The 19,060-nt window shown below is 42.0% G+C and overlaps 1 protein-coding gene across 1 annotated transcript in view; it reads left to right on the forward strand.

The window, feature by feature from the left end:
- VEPH1 (ventricular zone expressed PH domain containing 1) overlaps positions 1-19,060 on the forward strand; it is a 189,609-nt gene that overhangs the window by 91,986 nt on the left and 78,563 nt on the right. The gene's annotated exons all lie outside the window — the stretch shown is intronic.

Genomic DNA, 19,060 nt, shown 5'->3' on the forward strand with positions numbered 1-19,060 from the left:
CTGAAAGAATTAAAGGGGGGAAAAGGAATAGGATTTGGGCTCACCAGGGCAGGATTCCAAAGTGAGATCTGTGATCAGGCTCCCATGTTGAATTGACTCTCACGATTATTATTTCTCCTGAAAAAATTACACGCAGCTACTACATCAAGTCAAATTTACATCGAATGGTAGGCTAACTAATCAAATCCCAGTTCAGAAAGGTGTTAAGCAAGGGTGTGTACTTGCCCCCCTCCTTTTAAATCTTTTTCTTGCTGATTTAACTTGGTTTTTGGACTCAGTGAATGGTCACCCACCTAGATTAGGAGGTCAATCAATACCCCTCCTTCTTTATGCGGATGATACTGTTATTTTATCTTTTACCTATGTTGGCCTTCGAAGGTACTTGGAAGCTTCCAACAACTATTGCCAATTGAACTTACTTTCGATCAATTACTCTAAATCAAATGTGGTTGTGTTCTCTAAAAAATGGGCTCCACATAGGTGGTACATTGGGAATGTTAGAACAGAGCAAGTTCAATGTTATAAATACCTGGGTATTACCTTCAATTATAATCTTAATTGATCAGTGCACCAGAATAGAACTATGAAACTAGCCAGGGCTTCTCTAAATCAATTAAAGAGTTTCTTCTTTATTAGAGGGAATCAATATGTTCCTGCAGCAATTAGAATATTTAATTCCAAATTATTGCCTCAAGTTCTATTTGATATCCCTATATGGCTTAATGCCCTCAATCAAGATGTGGAAAACATACAAGCAATATTTCTTAGACAAGTCATGGGACTACTCAAATGTGTGTCCTATTTTACGATTTGTCTAGAAACTGGCCATAATCTGATCAGTACCAAGGCCTAGATTTTGACAATACGTTGCTAGCTTAAACTTCATTTTAAAGCTGAACCAGGATCCCATGTAAACTCTTTGAAAAATGAATTGCAGAGTATGATCTGGGATGCTTCAATTAAGCTTAAACTTAATCAAATTGGAATCACCCTTGATGATTTAGTTTTAGCTGATGAATCTTACATCTTTAAATCGATCATGCAATGATTTATAGACACCGAACAGCAAAAGTTGTGTCCAGCTGAACCTAGTATTTGTTCACCCGCCATGCTTGTTAGTCTTCCAGGTAGGATGGCTTATTATCTTCATGCTCTTGATATTACCGCTCAGCACAGAGCCTTTTCATTGGCTAGGGTTAATGCATTCCTTTCCAGGATGCTTGCTGGCAGGTATCTCCAGATCCCGAGGCAAGAGCACTTACGTTCATGTGGTCTCAATTCTTCAGACACAACTGACCATTTAATTTTAATCGCCCTTTTTATGAATCTGCTTTCTAACTTATTACATTCTAAGCGTCATCTGAGTAACAACCACAAATGTCAGTTTCTTTTAAACTGAAATTACTGAAGCAGTTGCCAAATGTCTTGGGGAAGTTCTTAAATTTAAAGGTAATTTTAATTAGTAGTCTGTATGGATTTGTACATTTGGAGTTTTTATATGATATGGTTTGGATACCTTTCCAATCTGTGATTGCTGTTATGCCAGTAAAGGTAGATGATGATGATGACAGTTTTTTTCTTTTTCTTGTAATTATGATTAGAGATGGGCACGAACAGAAAAAAAAATGAACATGATGTTCATTGTTCATTGCCATCCATGAACAGGGACTCACAAACAACCACGAACATGGCCCTCTTCATGAACGTGTTTGTAGTTGGCTGTTCGTGGGGGCCAGCAGACTCTCCTCCAGCCATCATCCAAGTCAAGATCCCTACTGCTCCACTCCCAGAAACCAGACCTGAGTAGGCACCAGGAAAGGTACCAATAATAAATAAAAGCTTGGCCCAGAGCCTGGCAGCAGCCCTGGAACTTGAAGGGGTAGATCCCTATCCCACCACACACAAAGAAAAATCATGCTCCAATGCACTCTATCAAAATGCCAACAGCAACTGTCTCTCTCCTTCTCCACTGTCTGCAGAACCAGAGCTGGGAGCTCCCCTCCCCCCCGCTCTTTGCTCCCTTGTTGTAACAAATTTGGAGCTCCACACTTGAAAGGAAGACCTGCCTGCCAAACTAAATTGGGCTTAGATTGGGGTTTCCAGGGCAAAAGTAGGAGTTCAGACAGAGTTCAGACAATCCCTGCCTAAGTTGCCAAGGGAATTGATTGCAGGTGCCAGACTGTCTGGTTTGATGAACAAAAAGATTAACAGGAACAAACGAGGCTTGCAACGACCACCAGTTCATTTAGAATGGGACCTCACAAACAGTTTGTTCGCGAACAGCAGATTGGGCTGTTCGTGGCTTTTTTTGTTCGTATTGCTGTTCGTGCCCATCTCTAATTAGGATGGATTCTGAAAAAATTAAAGGGGAAAAAAAGGAATGGGATTTGGGCTCACCAGGGCAGGATTCCAAGGTGGGATTTGTGATCAGGCTCCCATGCTGATGTAGGAACCTATAAAATAATCTTTTCTTGATTTGGGTAAATCTGTCATCTTAAGAAATGTGCACAGTGTTGATGATGGGGCAAAACAAATCCTGCTGCCCTGATTCAACTATTTCCTGGTGTGAAAAGCTATAGTGACAGAAAGTTTTATCTAAAGTGAGTTGGTATTTCCTATTGGAGATGTGTGTGACATACACGGAGTCAGTTCAGCACTGATATGGGCCTCAGTTCTTTAACAAGAGGATTACTTTACCATTTGTTACTATTGCATTCTGGTACTTTGTTTCCCAATATTCATTTTGAGCACATTATGGCTTCAGTCCATTCCCCTCCATTTGATAGGTGTAGTTTATGCCTTTGCTTCAAACATGTCCCAGTAGTTGATGTCACTGATGTGAACAGGAATATTGACTGACTTCCAAGTAATGAACTCAACATAGATGTTGTGAGAATGGTATAAAGAAATTCTGTATTACAGGACTTAACTGAAAGTGTTCATTGTCTTTTGACAAACACAAAGAAATCTCATGTTCTTTCCTGGAAAGAAGGAAGAGGAGTTAATGTAGCAATATTTAAGTCAATACTCCAGCTATGCCACATTGGAATAGCTTTTCTCCATCTTTGCCTTTTCCTTTTCATCCTACCATCAGAAGTACTCAGTTGTGTGATCTTCATGGCATGAAAGCTGCCACAATATAGTTCCTTGGCACACTGTGAAGAACATGCGATGCCCTGGGTCACATAAGAGAAGCCCACAGTTTTAGTTTCCAGACTGGGCAATACTGGCATGGGGTGGAACTTTAGTGTGAGATCTTTCAATATGGCCCAGAGATTCTTACGCTGCCTTTGCAATGCTAGAGTAGTTCTCACACCACAAAATTAGTTTTGCTCTTTGCTTCTCCTTACTATGTAAGGAGGAATTTCTACACAAACTTGCATGTGTGATATGCTTGGAAACTGCAGCTGGCCATGACTTTTAACTCACATGTGCCCATCATGAGCATGCAATGTCATACACATGTGTGGCTTGGAGCAGATTACTAAATGCAAGTGCTTTCCAGATTGAAATTTTACAAATTTTGATGTTCTCCTAAAACCAAATTCAAGCATCATAAATTATAATTTTTTTCCATGAGCTGGAGTTGATAATAGGTGAGCTCAAAACAAACTAATTTGAGCTCCATTTAGATTGATCCCAAATTAGAGCATTTTAAATCTGATGACATTAAACATGTTGCCATGCTCCTGAGAACCCCCAAGGTGCCTGGAAGCCTCATGTCTTGCTGCCTCATTCCAAAAATATATCACACCATGACAGAGCCGGCAGTGGCATAGTGGATAGATCACCAGGCGAGGATCTGAGAGATCCAGGTTCAAGTCCCTGCTTCTACCATGGAAGCTCTCCGGGCAACCTTGAGCCCGTCACAAACTCTCAGCCTGGTCTACCTCACAGGGTCATTGTTGTGGGAAAATGGAAGAGAGGAGAATGATGTTCTAAGCCACTTGGAATAAAGACATTACAGCCATTAGGAATGCAGCTTTGATTAAGGTGAAGATGCAGCAGTAGTGTCCCAAGTGCTAAGGCTCCTGGAAACTAGTTTCCTAATAGACTGATGCTGCTGACACTATCTAATGAAGACTGAAGCAGTAGCTTGTCTCACAACTGGTCACAGGTAAGTTCCTGTGAGAAAGGGAAACAGGTACCTGTAGCTGAAGGGAGGGCTGGTATTGAGACTGGCAGCAATCTAGTTATGAATTAAGCCCATTTTTTTAATTTTTTTTTATTTTTAATATCTAACATAAAAAACTACAAAGAACTACCAAAATATAAAGGGGAAGAGAGGGGAAAAAAGGGAAGGGGGGAGTGGGAAAAGGGAAAGGGCAACACATAACAACAAACACTACACTACATGTCTTGTATTCCCTTCGTGCTGTAATTTTTCTTAAAAGTTAACTTTCTAAGAATTAAGCCCATTTTAAAAAAAAGGCTTGGGTCTGGTTTATAATTAGTCTGAAAGTTCCAAACTGAGTGAATTTGTACTACAAACTCCTTAATTGAAGACTTTGGCTCCATCAGTGTTCTATAGAGCAGGAAAATGACTTTTCAAAAAGTAATGGTTGGCCCAAATCATTTAACATAGGGAATTTTACATGTATCCCATTTACACATAATTAAAACCATTCAGTATTTGAAATACCATTGCCCCCAGCTTATCCCAAAGATGTAGGTCATTCAGCCCACAGAGCTTACTTTTTAAAATGAACTGGGAATGTTAATGTATAGTGATTTCATCTTAGAAATCTTACATGGCCAACTTAACAAAGAGAAAATGCAGATCTATTGAAACCTCCCGGCCACCATTCTTGAGAATAACAAGGCGTGCAATTTTCATTGCATCCTTTCTTATTTGTTTTACTTAGTAGCTGGATGAAAAGTATTTCTTCTCTTTACAAGAGAAGCTCAATGTGGCATAAGTGACCTGGCTCTTACAACTTTTATTTTCACTATCCTCATTATAACAATACCAACATTTGCATTGTTGGAAATGCATAATGGTACTGATGCATACCTTGGAAGTAATCCTACACAGGGACTGTTTTTTTTAACAGGGCCCTTGACAATGTTTTTTCATCGTGAGCTATCTTTTCTTGGCAAGATTTTTAAGAAGGCTCACTAAGTGACTTTCCTCCACAGGTTACAATGTGTTCATAATAAAAGAAAGAATTGTGACCACTAGAGGTGGGCACGGACCAAAAAACGGACCAAAATTTGACACAAACCGACCCAGTTCGTTGTTCGTGAACAGGCGGGTTGTGGGACGTGCGTTTTTCACGGACACAACAACTTTTGGGCTGGTCCATTGGTCCGTGAAACCAGACATCCCAGCGCAGCACAATCAATTCCCTAGGCAATGGAGGGTCCGCAGACCTTCTCTGGTTGTCAAACAGAGACCTCCCGGTCTTATCTATGAGAACAGAAGGAGTAAATTTCCCCCCACACACACAACTCTCAGGCAAGTGGTTTCAGTTTCCAGCAGGCAGTAAGAGCAGGAGAAACTGCAGGGTGGATTTTTCAGTCACAGAGGGAGGTATTTGAAGCTTTTTCTTGAGATTCTGGCTGCTTCTGTTCCACAGCCGGGCTCAGAGGCTAAACCTGTGAGGACTCACAGAATACTTTTATATATTATACTTATTAACAGTATCATTATTATTTAGAGCCCTTGTCCCGTCTGGGAAGGTGCCTGGGTGGATCAGGGCTCTGGACCACCCCCTGTCCTTGCCAAGTGCAAATTTACCCCCCAGGGGAATTTTAGCCTCCTGCCCCATGGGTCCTCCTGTCCCTTAGTCCACCCAGTGCCTGTCATCCTCTGGCTGCATCCCAGCAGAGGGACTCATCCTTAGCTGGGTTTGTTCTAGGAGGATCTGAACCCCCCGCCCTTGGGAATTCCTTGCCACTAGACCATGAGGATCCGTGGTTTTGAAGGAAGTTTTTGCACTGTGGTGGTGCAATGAAGCAGTGAGTGCATGGTTTGGGGGCAATTTGTGGCAATAGACATGATATGGGATTGTGTGGTGGATTTTGGGTGGCCCCATGTAAAAATTAAGAAGATCCATGAGGCGCCATGAATCAGTGGGTTCATGATTGTTCCGGTGCTGTCTGTTTCAATGCTGTTTCAATGTTTCGGTGCTGTTTTGTTTCAATATAAAAATCATGAATTCATGAGAATCTGTTTAAAATCATCTGGATCCGACTTTTACCCACTCCCTTTGATCCGTTCCCAGAGACCGTCATTCCACTCTGATGACTGTCATTCCAGCCCCAGAGCAGTTTAGCATCTCTCAGGGACTGTCATTCCACTGGGGGTGGAGCAGGGGGGGGGGCCTTCATTCCAGCCCCAGATAGGGCTGCCAGCTCCAGGTTGGGAAATTCCTGGAGAATTTGGGGGTGGAGCCTGAAGAAAGCAGGTTTTGGAGAGGAGAGGAACCTCAGCAGGGTATAATGCCATAAAGAGCTCCCTCCAAAGCAGGCGTTTTCTCCAGATGAACTCATCTCTGTGGCCTGGAGATCAGTTCAGGGAGATCTCCAGCCACCACCTGGAGGCTGGCATCCCTAGGCCCAGAGCAGAGTCGTGCATCTAAGCTTGTGCAGAAATAACAGAGAACAATACCTCTGCAGAGCACTTTCCATTCTCAGAGGAAGATTCTCTTAACTCCATTCCACATTTTCATTGCAACTTTTTGGTACTGCAATATATCTCAATGGAGCCAATGCAAATCAATTGGCATTTGCAGCTCCTATTATATCTAATGGAAATCCAATGTTCACCAAACTTGGAGGGTGGCTGGAGGAGAGCCTGCTGAAGATTCCCTGTGAGTTTTGCATCTCTGAGTGTGCAGGGGCTGTCCTAGGACCCCGGAAAGAGACGGACCACGGACCGACAAACCAGTCCACAAACCAGGGCAAATCTGTGAAAAGTTCGTGGTCCATGATCCATGAAACGTGATGGACCATGGACCAACGGTCCATGTTTTTTTCCCAGTCCACGCCTGCCTCTAGTGACCACAGATCTTCCTATCAACCCTCTCTAAGTTGTCACTTTTTTCAGGATGGCACAATGTCAGTTATACAATCCCTTTTTTTCTTTCTGTATCCCCTCTTACTATTACTTTGGTTTTCTAAATACAAATATATTATATTACAAAAAAAAAACCCTCCCAATACTCAGATTGTACTCATAATGTACAGTTATGTTATTTATCATTTTAGACTAGTTGAACAGATTTATCTTTGACTCTCACCTCCATTTGAAATATGGCCTGCTTTTCAAGCTTGTCGTATAGATTGCTGACATCAAAACTTGGAGCATACTCTGTGCACGCCCTGAGTAACTCTGGAAGTTGTCCCAGATGTTACAATTCACTCCAGAGTTTTTGGCATAGGAGAATTCATTCAGTCTGCTTTCTGACAGAACTATTCGGATTAGAACCCAGTGGCTTCATTCATCCCTAATTTCTATCAGTAGTTAATTTTATTGGCTTCTTTTTTTTTACTGAAGGAGCCAGCAAAGAAGGAGGTAGGTCTTCTAGATGTGTTCAGTATGGAGCATTTCATACTTGTTGCATCAGTCCTGTTTTACCAAGAAGTACTCTTTGCCAAGAAAGCCAGAGTTTTGTGATCCTGGACAGAGACAAGGCAATAACAATGTACCCCCTGAAGTGTGTCTCCAGGGATAAGATTTTTTTTTTTTAGTTGCTTGGATTTAGCAAGATAATGTAAAATTGGCCATGCTGAGGATCCCATGTGGGTCATATTAGCTAACTCATGGAGCCTGAGCCAAGTTATATATTTTATAGACTGCTGAGCCACAGTGAACAATGTAAATTCAAACATAGAACATAATGTTCTCTTAAAAGCAACTGGATCTTCCAAACACTTCCTTCTATTGCTGGTCCACTGAAGATGATGGCAAGATGCCCCTTGCATTCCGTGAACCCTGAGTCACGGTTCCACGCATGAGTGTGAATGGAAGCAAGATCCAACAAATGAAAACTTGCTAAGCTTTGCAGAATGGTTTGTTTTAACTCATCAGAGAAGCAGACTGCTTCTGGGAATAAACATAAGACAAAGAGATCGTGTTGATATGAAACCAAATACAGCACTGCAGTTTTGCAAAATAACAGGACTAGTTTACAACATCTATGTATGTGTAATGCATGCAAAAATGGGATTCTATTGTAATATTTGCTTGAAACACACTGGTCAGTACTTCATAACTGGTATTCTAGAAGTTTGTGTGGACTATAGAGTTTTGTTCCTATTTCATATTTGTTTTTTGTGGGGCAATTACCAAAATTTCAATGCTCTGTGGGTTGTGTGTTATGTACTTCATTGGCCATTACCATGCCTGGTTTCTGTTTACTAGCATAGCTTGTTTCCTGACTAAATCTCCACTTCACAATAATTTGTGCTGGGTAGCTGGTAGTGGATTGTCCATGAGTGAATGTTTGTGGTCAAAGGAAGCTGATGCTCATGAGTCTCCCCCACTCCGCCTCCCCCCCACACACACTCACCTGACTGGCAGGGGAATAGACCTTCCAGGCGTGCTCCCACAGTGGCACAACAGCATCACTCCCAGCAGTGACATCATTGTGCTGCCTGTCCCTGTACAATGACATCATTTCCTGGAAGTGATGTCATAGTGCCACAGTTAGGATCCAAGCAAAGACATCAGAAAAGGTGAATGCTGAGTTCCCCCCTCCCAACAAGACAGTAAGGAGACCTGTCAAGCCTAGTCTCCACTTTTTCAGCTATCAGTCAACCCCTCTTTCATCTGTTCATTAATGCTATCTTCCCATACTTTTGGAGCCCTTATACAGAATCAAAAAGAAAACTGTGGAGTTAGCACAGCTATATTTCTCACATTTTGACACCAACGTATTCGGCTTAGCTAGATTTTGGGAGACTTAATGAAAGAAGTGTCTTATAGGGTTATACTACTGGCTCCATTTTTTTTAGCTGCAGCCCCCTTACAACATCACCGTGTTCCAGAGCTCCAGCAACACACTTGCCTTCCTTTTATAGCCTCCAAGATAGTAGATGATAGTTTTCAGGCTTCTTGAATGTTCCATTGGAAATATCCCTCTATCTTGTATGAAACATGGGAAATACTGCTATTACTTCTACTGCTCTGCCACCTCAGATAAGGCAGGTAGTTATTCAGGCCCATAATTAGAAACAATATGGATATGGGACATAAGGTTTCATTCGTCAAGTGCCCATAATCTCAAACCCTGACATTCATTAAATGCAGCTGGGTGATGTTTGTTTGTTACTGGTAAAATGAGTTCTACACATGCTTAGAGGCACACATTCTTTCACACGTGTTGCTACAAGGTGGCTTTCAGCTATTGATTAATAATGAGGGCTGTTTTCACACATCTTAACTGCCGCGCAAAATCATGCAAAACTCATGGAACGATGGTGTCTTCATGGCACGATTTCCCGTGGCGCGAAGATGCCATTGTTCCGTGAATTTTGCATGATTTTGCGCTGCAGTTAAGACATGTGAAAACATGGTTGAGATAAACTGGGCATTCTTTTTTTGTCTCTGTATCTCCTCCCATGACTCTACCTTCTCCTGAATAGAGATGGGCACGAACAGCAATACGAACTAAAAAAACCCACAAACAGCCCAATCTGCTGTTTGCGAACAAGCTGTTCATGAGGCCCCATTCTAAATGAACAGGTGATCGTTGCAAGCCTCGTTCATTGCTGTTCGTTGCTGTTCGTCAAGCCAGACAATCTGGCACCTGCAATCAATTCTCTGTCTGAACTCCTGCTGTTGCCCTGGAAACCCCAATCTAAGCCCAATTTAGCTTGATAGGCAGGTCTTCCTTTCAAGTGTGGAGCTCCAAATTTGTTACAAGAAAGTGAGGGGGCTCCCAGCTCTGGTTTTGCAGACAGTGAGGGAGAGACAGTTGCTGTTGGCATTTTGAGAGAGAGACAGGGAGAGTGCATTGGAGCTTGAATTTTCTTTGTGTGTGGTGGGATAGGGATCTACCTCTTCAAGTTCCAAGGCTGATGCCAGGCTCTGGGCCAAGTTATTATTTATTACTGGTACCTCTCCTGCTTCCTGCTTAGGTAAGGTTTCTGAGAGTGGTGCGGTAGGGATCTACCCCTTCAGGTTCCAGGGCTGCTGCCAGGCTCTGGGGCCAAGCTATTATTTATTATTGGTACATTTCCTGCTGCCTGCTGAGGTAGGGTTTCTGGGAGTGGTGTGGTAGAGATCTTGATGGCTGGAGGAGGGCCTGCTGGACCCCACAAACAACAAACAATGAACATGTTCGTGACAGGATCATGTTCATCAGTGTTCATTGTTCGTGGATGGAAATGAACAACGAACACCATGTTCATGCCTTTTTTTCTGTTCGTGCCCATGTCTACTCCTGAATCAATTCCCCACTGTAAGCAGAGGAGGCAATTCCAAATTTCACTCATTTTTTGCCCAATATTCTCAGTTGTTACTGCGGACAGTAATGAGGACTGAAACAAGAAAGAATAAAAGTGCTCAAGGAAAAAAGATGTTTGAACGGAACAGATAAGAATGAACTTGTTCAGGAAGTGGGTAACTGGCAACCCCAGCCTTATTGTACCTTTACATGGTAAACTTTGAGCACATGAAACTGCCTGAGTCAGACCACTGATCTATGAAGGTCAGTATTATCTACTGTTACAAGAACTGCTATTTATGGGGAAATTAGCTGCAGTCTAGGTTTAATTATTGCGGATCTTAACCAGCTATACCAGAGTCCATCTTCCAGATTACTTGTGCAATAAAGAGGCAAGACTAATAAAGATAAAACATGTTTTACTAATAGTGTTGCGTATGCCTACAATAACACACACAAGTAAGGTACATACAAGAACTAGGAAATAAAGAGTAGGAAAAGTAGAGCCGTTTGCATGAGCAGGGAACCCACTTGAGATCGATAAATAGGGGTAATACGCACCTGGTCACGGCGTGGAATAAAGATGTAGCAGCGAAGCGTGGCGATATCTAATGCCTGCACTAGACACATAGAGAGACGGTCGGGGTTCACGATAGGAATGGCGCGCACACCTCATGGCAGGGAAAGCCTGCTTAAGTACCCAAAAATGTACCCTGAGGCGAGTGCCTTCCATGTGGTTCTCACAAGGGGAAACAAAGGCTTAATGGGTCTACACCTATCGCTGATGGGCCACTTTAGTATCTGAATATATGATTGTGACACCTCGGGAAGAGGGGACAAAGGAGGGGAGGGGAGAGCTGGGTGGGTTGATTGAATCTGCCAGGAAGCTGGAGTTGTCTTGATGGCATCAGCTCTGGAATGTGGTGGTTGTATTGAGATGCGTCCATTAAGTGTTCTGGGCAGTCGGCATGTAGCTTCCATTCCGGGGCGGCTTCTAAGATATGCATAGCAGGGCGAGGCTGGGCGCTGTGGATGTGACAGGCATGCATTTGTGAAATGACAGCCTCAGAACAAACAGTCCACGTTGTTTCTTTGCTGCCTGGGAACATGGCTTCTTCCTTGGCATGTCTTGGGCTTGCTAGCAGGCTGCCTAGTGGTGAGGGCAGACCCAGTGACCATCCTGCAAGGGGCTCTCCGCAGGAACTGACCAGGGGGTGCCTGGCCAGGCTCGTGGAGATTCCCTCCAGCTAGCACTGTGCTGCTAGTGACATGGCTCTGGGCCCAGGTGAGGTAAGTGTCCAAGGAGGCAGTAAACAGACATGTGTGGCACAGTCCATCATAGCAGAGAGAACAGGAAACAGGCATGGGAAATGCTGCCCTTAAACAGAGTCTTTGGTGGAGCCTCAAAACAGCAAGGCAGGAAACTGGCACAGTTCAGGGTGGGCTCCATAACGAGGGGGGTCCCTGGCAACACTACTCAGATTGGCAGTAACTTTCATATCACCTATTACCTAATCCGTTTAACTGGAGATGCCAGAGATTGAAGCTGGAACTCTCTGTACGCAAGCAGATGCTTTGCCGCTGTTTCTAAAGCTCGAGTGTGCAGAAAATCCACATTAACCATCACAATTATCATTTTCACAAACAACTGCACTGATGTTCTTTGGTTGTTTGAACACTTTTCAAGTGGGGTTAATAATGTTATTTTCATCCTGTTGCTTGCTCTCTGAAGCTGAGTCAATCAACTTCTTGTGAATCCTTCATCCATCTGAGATGATTTCCTCTGAAGAAGCTGTAGCTGCAAATATATTGATGGAAGCTGCAAGAGGATAGATGGATAGAGAAGGGAAAAGTCAAAAAGATATAGGACCAGTGGGAATTATTGGCACGTATCTTGCCTTTGACTGGAAGAATCTTTCCTTCAACGTAAATGGCTCCTCTCCAATTAAAGAGTAACTTGGGTGGAAAGTTCCTTGGCTTTGAGGAAAGCTCCTTAGGCTGAAGGAAGCCTTAGGATTTCTCCAGTGGGAGAGCCACTTAAGTTGAAGGAGCTTAAGTGGCTCTTCCATTGTATATATACGTGATCCGCTTTGAGCCCACTTGCAGGGAGAGCGGAATATAAATTTAATTAAATAAATGAAGCCTGCTTTGGCTGGAGGAAGGCTTCAAACTTTCACAGCGGAGTGGTAGGAGATATGCCATTATAATTTGAATTAATATGCTCATAGAGGCACATGGAATAAAAGTTAGCATGTGTACAAACCCTTAGAGAGACTTTTAAAAAAAAAATTCCAGCTATCCACAAAATACAAAACTGTTTCTTCTAACCGTCTGGTTTTTGCCTCTCTAGAGTAGAAGATGTTGCTGAAACAGAATCTCCTTCACAGCTGGATGATTTAAAATCCGTTGTGAGTGGAAACGAAGAGGAAGAAAGGCTTCAGGTTAAAATACAGGCTTTTGAAGAGAAAATAAACATTGACAACAGTACTCCTGGCTCTGTGCACAGGTATAGTCTCAGCCAGGTTTCTAAAGAAGAAAGGAAAGACATGAGATTTAACAGGTATAGTTTTATGAAATGTGTCAGTGATTTTGCATGCTGATCAGCATTCCTACACAAGCAAAACATATCTAGCAAGACATTAAGGGGAACAGCCAAATTACATAGTACCTGTGGGCATCAGGCATTTAATCGTATCCAGACATCTTGTCAATAACTCTGAGAGCTGGATAAGATCGCTATGAATTATTTGTTTAACCTGGCCTGTACCCCAGAGTACAGTGGGAGACGCAAAAGAAACATTGTTGTGGATTTGCAAACCTCAGAAAATGAAAATTGCTTTCTCTAAATGTAGTAACAATTCCTTTGCCAACAGATATTTTTAAAGACTGAGAGATCTCTGTCTTTTGGTGCTACACCTCTGAAGATGCCAGCCACAGCTGCTGGCGAAACGTCAGGAACTACAATGCCAAGACCACGGCAATACAGCCCGGAAAACCCCCAACAACCATTTTTAAAGACTATCAATATTATAGACTTGACCACAGCAAATTTCACTCCTTTTTTTGCTCCCCCCCCCTTAAAACATGGTTTATTTGCCTTGACAAAGAATGAAAAATGAGTATGCAGTCTTACATAAATATATAGTCAATTTGGAGAAAATGAACATATGGCATAAATGCGTCAAATAGTTAGCACTAACACAGTATTACATGAATACTTAGCAATTTTAAAGTTTTACATAAAACAAGCAATACAATAAAGCAAAATGTGAGTTCAAACCTGCATTCCCCATATGGGAAGTTTGTTTGAAAAAAGCTCTGATAGGAAACATTCTTTAATCAGCTGTATGCATTGGTTAGGTAAGATGAAGATATGTTGAGTTCTACTGAGATTTTAAGTGATGTAAATAATATAGGGTCAAAAAGACAAATAAGTGGGTACTAGATCAAATCTAGCCTGAACTCCCTAGAAGCTAAAATGACAAAACTGAGGCTAGTGTACTTTGGTCACATCATGAGAAAACGAGATTTTCTGAAAAGTCAATAATGCTAGGAAAAGTAGAAGGCAGTAGGAAAAGAGGAAGACCTAAAATGAGATGGCTTGACTCAATAAAAGAAACCACATCCTCCAGTTTACAAAATCTAAGCAAGTCTGTTAATGATAGGATGTTTTGGAGGTCTTTCATTCATAGGGTCGCTATAGATTGGAGGTGACCTGATGGCACATAACACAGAAATAATACAGACAGACTGTGGAAGGCTGAATTTAATGGTCATTATCTGCAGATAGAAACATTTCCAATGGTGGAACAAAACTTTTCTGCCTCCTCCCTCTCCCTACAGCCGACTGACCCTTATAGACTGCATGAGAAGGCATCAGGGTCTGCAGTAGGAAGTGAGAACTGGCAAAAAAATTTCCTCTGGTAGAAATCAATCTTTGGATTCAGCTCAGAGTGTAGAATAATTGAAATTTACCTATAGCTGTGAAGGATACTTTTGCCAGGCACAGCTTTCTGTGATATATGCTTCAAAGATTGTCTGAAAATCTGTATATAACTTACATGTTGCATCACCCTCTGTGGTTCAGTTTAGAGGTTCTCATAATGCTTCATTACATGGAATTTGGACATGCCAGGGCTATTCCAAACACTGGGCTTCTATAGTTGCCATGAGGGAACATGGAGAAGTATGTTTATTTTTACTTTGTTCATTTTTGAATACCAGTCAATAAAACATCACTCTAAATTCCTCACTTTTCTCTCTGTTGAATAGGGACACCAAAATCATAGTGTCTCTCTACACACCTTGGTGCATGTTTGTCAAGTGTAGGGAGACACAAGGGTAGCTGGGAAGGATAGTTTAAAAGGACAGAGCCAGCAAAGATCACTTCTCAGAGGATTTGTCAATTTCATGTTTGCCTCCTCTAAAGCTCTGTTAATTTCACCTCTCCAGTCTAAAACTGTGTGGAATTGCAATCACAGGGCCAGCAAGGAATGGAAATGGGCTGGAGCTGCCTTCCAGAGCTGGGCTTGGACCTGGAGGGGGCCGAAGTTTCCCTTTTGGCATTTCACAGCCCCTTCACAAACCTCCAGTGTATAGCAAAGCCTTTGCCCTGCCACCGGCTCTGTCTTTTAAAACTACCCTTCCTGGCTGACATTGCATCTCCCAACATCTTCACATCTCAGATGTCTCATGTACAGAGACTCATAGTTCATCCGAAGAGCCAAAAAACTTGAGAGAGCCCTGGATAGTGCAATTAGATCTGTTTTATCTTTTCTTATAGCCAATATTCCCTGGCCTGTCCCAGAGTGTTCTAGGCCCTGACAGACATTTACTCCAGCCTTATTCTCTGAATATCTTATTTGTGAGGCTCCATTCCTATTCTGTTCAGTGCTTGTCAGATGAAGAGAGGGAAGATCTGGTCCTCTATGAAGTTGTTCCTTTCTTAAAGGGTACATTAGTCCTAACTAAGCAGAAAGGCAGAATTGTAAAGTTAGAGAGGCAAGCAGACCTCAGTTTCCAAAAAGCACTCCAGACAGGTACAAGAAAGAAGACCAAGTATTGGGACCATAAGGGCACGGAAACTAGGAAAGAAATTCCAAGGTCAGAAAGTGAAGTGGAACTGAGGAACAGAGTGTGTGAACATTTACACAAACTAGTGAAACATTCAAATAGCTATAAGACATTTATCCCTGATACTTTATTTTTTTATTTGCCGTTTTTTTACACTGGCATGTATTAAAACATGCCCCCCCCCTTCATTGCAGTCTGAAGTGGTGCATCTTCCACCCCAGGAGTCTACCACCTCATTTTACAGCATGTGAAGACCAAGCCTAAGTATGCTAACAAGAAGTGGAAATTTCATAACCGTAGAAAAATGTAATGGCCAATCGTAGTGCCAAGAGTGGAGCAAGACAAAGAAATATTAACAGAGGCAATAAGGCCAATGATTTCCCCAAATCTAGTTTGACATTCCTTTACTGTTGTTTGCTTCTGTTGGGCTTTTTTGGGTTCAGCTTGCATATGGGAATGGGACTTGCATTGAGACTGGCTTTTGGCCAGAAGTTGCCTTTGCTTAAGGTTTCCCTTGCCTGGAAAGCCTTGGAAATGTTTTCCCCATAGGAAACAATGGAGAGTGGCAGGGGCAGCTTGTTCAAGGGCCCATATAATTGGATCCCTGGGTCTAATTTGAGGAGGAGAGTTTTCCCCATAGGAAATAAGGTCAGATAAATTTGCGATTCTCTAATCTTGTTGAATTAGATTAGAGAATCTGACCTGGATGCCATAGAGCTTTCTTTCTTTCTTTCTTTCTTTCTTTCTTTCTTTCTTTCTTTCTTTCTTTCTTTCTTTCTTTCTTTCTTTCTTTCTTTCTTTCTTTCTTTCTTTCTTTCTTTCTTTCTTTCTTCAGACCTCTACATGGATCTATTAAGGGGAGAGATATTTTTTCTCCAGGTTTATGGCAACCCTACCAGTGAGATAACTTCTGCCCCCTTGTTCCCACTGACTTTGTACTGCTTTTGATGAACTTGACAAGTCCTTTTTTAATTATTAACAACAGTGAAGCTTATTGGATAGTGATTGGGTTAATGCCTGCATGTTCAGCTCCAAACATTAAATGTTTGCTGCACACTGCTGTGGGGAGGACACACCAGAGGACAATATCAAAAGTTGCCAGGCAGATCCCAGTCGATTCCTTGATGGAGTTCATTTGAAACGTTAATGTTGCTTCTCTGTTTGAATTTTCAGTAACTGATTAATTTATAGAACAAAATTTTAGTCCAGTAGCACCTCAAAGACCAATAAAATTTTCCAGCTCTCATGAGTCAAAGCTTATTTCATCAGATAGTATCTGCCACGTATCTGACTAAGTGAAGTTTAACTCACAAAAGTTTATACCTTGGAATATTTTGTTGGTCTTTAAGGTGCCAACTTGACTTGAATTTTGTTCTACTACTGCAGACTGAAAAGCCTACCCACTTGATTAGTTTATAATAATACCCAAGTGCCTTCTTGAATTTTGTTAATGCATGAAACTTTTAATTTGCTATGATGGGAGTGTATTTATTATGTTAAATCTAATTAATTGAGCATGCTCTGAATCGAAGGGTAGTTTTTCTTATTATTTGGGTTGAGTTGCATAAAATGAACTCAGATGCTGTTGAATGATTTATGGCATAATGAATTGTATTTGGTTTTTGTTTAATTAGCTAGTTTAGCAATGCAGTCCTATGCAAAGTTACATCCTCACAAAATCATTTAAGTTAATGGGTTTAGGAAGGTACAATTCCCCTTAGGATGGCGCTGTAAAATTATTTATGGCAGGGGGAAAGGATATATATATATCCTTTTTTATCAATTGTCGTTGATAAAAGGATTATCAGAAAGCCAGGCTGAATATGGAATGACAGAATTTAAGAACAAAATGGTAAATAAACCTATTAATTGTGGTGAAACCAGAATAGCAAAAAGAACTCCCCTATGCAGGAATAACTACTTAGCTATGTATGGTGAAGATTTGGAAAATACAATTGACATAAATGATTTGTTAGTAGAGTGCAGGGAGACACCTTCTCACCTTGGAGAGAAAATGGATAATTTCTTCTTCAGATCAGCAGACAGAGGAAGTTGGAGCAGATGCATTATTTAGACTGATGTGCTTTCTACTGGTTGAGAAAACGTGCTAGACAGAATTTGCAATAAATAGCTGATACAATTAATGTATGTTCGAATCTTAATCTGATGATTGATCATCCTTAGTTAACATGCCATCAGACATAAAGAATGAATGCTTTCAAAAGAATGGCTGAAGGAGATATGATATAAATTAATGTTTTGTATGATGATTGTGAAAGGTCCTTCTATGCAACAGCAAGCTAGGGGTATGGTTTTGCTACTGACAGCCAAACTACATGAGACACCCGACAAGTGTCGGGTTCCTGCAAGTTTACCTGGGAAGTGTAGTTGAGCCCTGTTGCTGAACTCCCAGAGGAAAACCCAAGCAGGGCAGATTTTGGCAAGAGTCTCTCTTGCAAAAATCCTCTCTGGGTTTTCCTCCGGGAGCTCGGGCAGAGGGGGCATGTCAGAGCATCAGTAGCAACAGGGCCAGAAGGACAAGAGGGAAGGAGGCAGCAAGGGGAGCCCAAAGAGAGCTTTCTGCTGCTGCTAGCTGCCTGTCAGCTTTGAGCTCAGCTCTCTTGCAAAAATTTGCTCTGCTTAGGTTTTCCTCCAGGAGCTTGCGGACAGTGCCTGACTACACTTCCCAGGTAAACTTGCAGGAACCCAACTGTGACAGACTCGGCTTCAAATGCTGGGATTGCCAGGCAGTAAAGAGGGGAGGAGGATTGTCCCCTCCACTTCTTCTGTGGCTAGCCTGAAATGGCAGTTTGGTGTTGGAATGTTGAGGTGACAGTTGGTGCTACCAGAGAGAGGGGTTGACAGTTGGAGTAAACTGAAGAGTGAGGAGAGTTGGAGTCTGGCTTTTGACCAGAGAGGGTCAGCCAGAGAGTCCTTGGTGGGAGGAAGTAAAGGGAATGTGTACCCTTACAAGACAAATCATAACATTTATGAAGCACTTTTAGTCCTTGGACTAAAGTGGGTCAGATGGTACTAACTTCTGTGTAGACACAAGAGAACTGGGAATTATAGTGGGCCAAGGAAGTAGGTAGAAAGGAGTCTCCCTTTCGGCACCAGGAACAGGGTTATAGCTGGGGCATAACTATAACTCCTGCCCAATATCTTTAAAGGGTTTTGACTCGGTGGAGTACCCTGAGGTACTGCAGAAAGGTAAAGCCGTGCTATGTAGGTGTTAAACCTGGAGCACCTAATTTGTGAAGGAGTGCCAACCTCAGAAAGAACTCACTTTAACATCTTTAAGTCTCATAACACCATCATCTCTCATACAAGCCAGCAACTTAAGAACCACTCCAAGTGTTTTGTGTCTCATGCCAGTGAAGTCTTCAGTTCAAAATCCTCTAAGTTATTTCAGTTTTAAACACCTGCCTACATGCCTTCTTATTTTACCTACTTGTAAATAAACATTTTGTTTCATTTTGAATCTCCCTAAGCCTCGTGTGCCAGTTCCTTTCTATGGGAAGCACAACCCCCTGATCTTTCCCGTACTTAGACTTGGCTGGGTAACCATACCATTTATATGGTTCTTAAGGGTG

Source organism: Eublepharis macularius, chromosome 6 (genome assembly GCF_028583425.1).
Source record: "Eublepharis macularius isolate TG4126 chromosome 6, MPM_Emac_v1.0, whole genome shotgun sequence".
Lineage (NCBI taxonomy): Eukaryota > Metazoa > Chordata > Lepidosauria > Squamata > Eublepharidae > Eublepharis > Eublepharis macularius.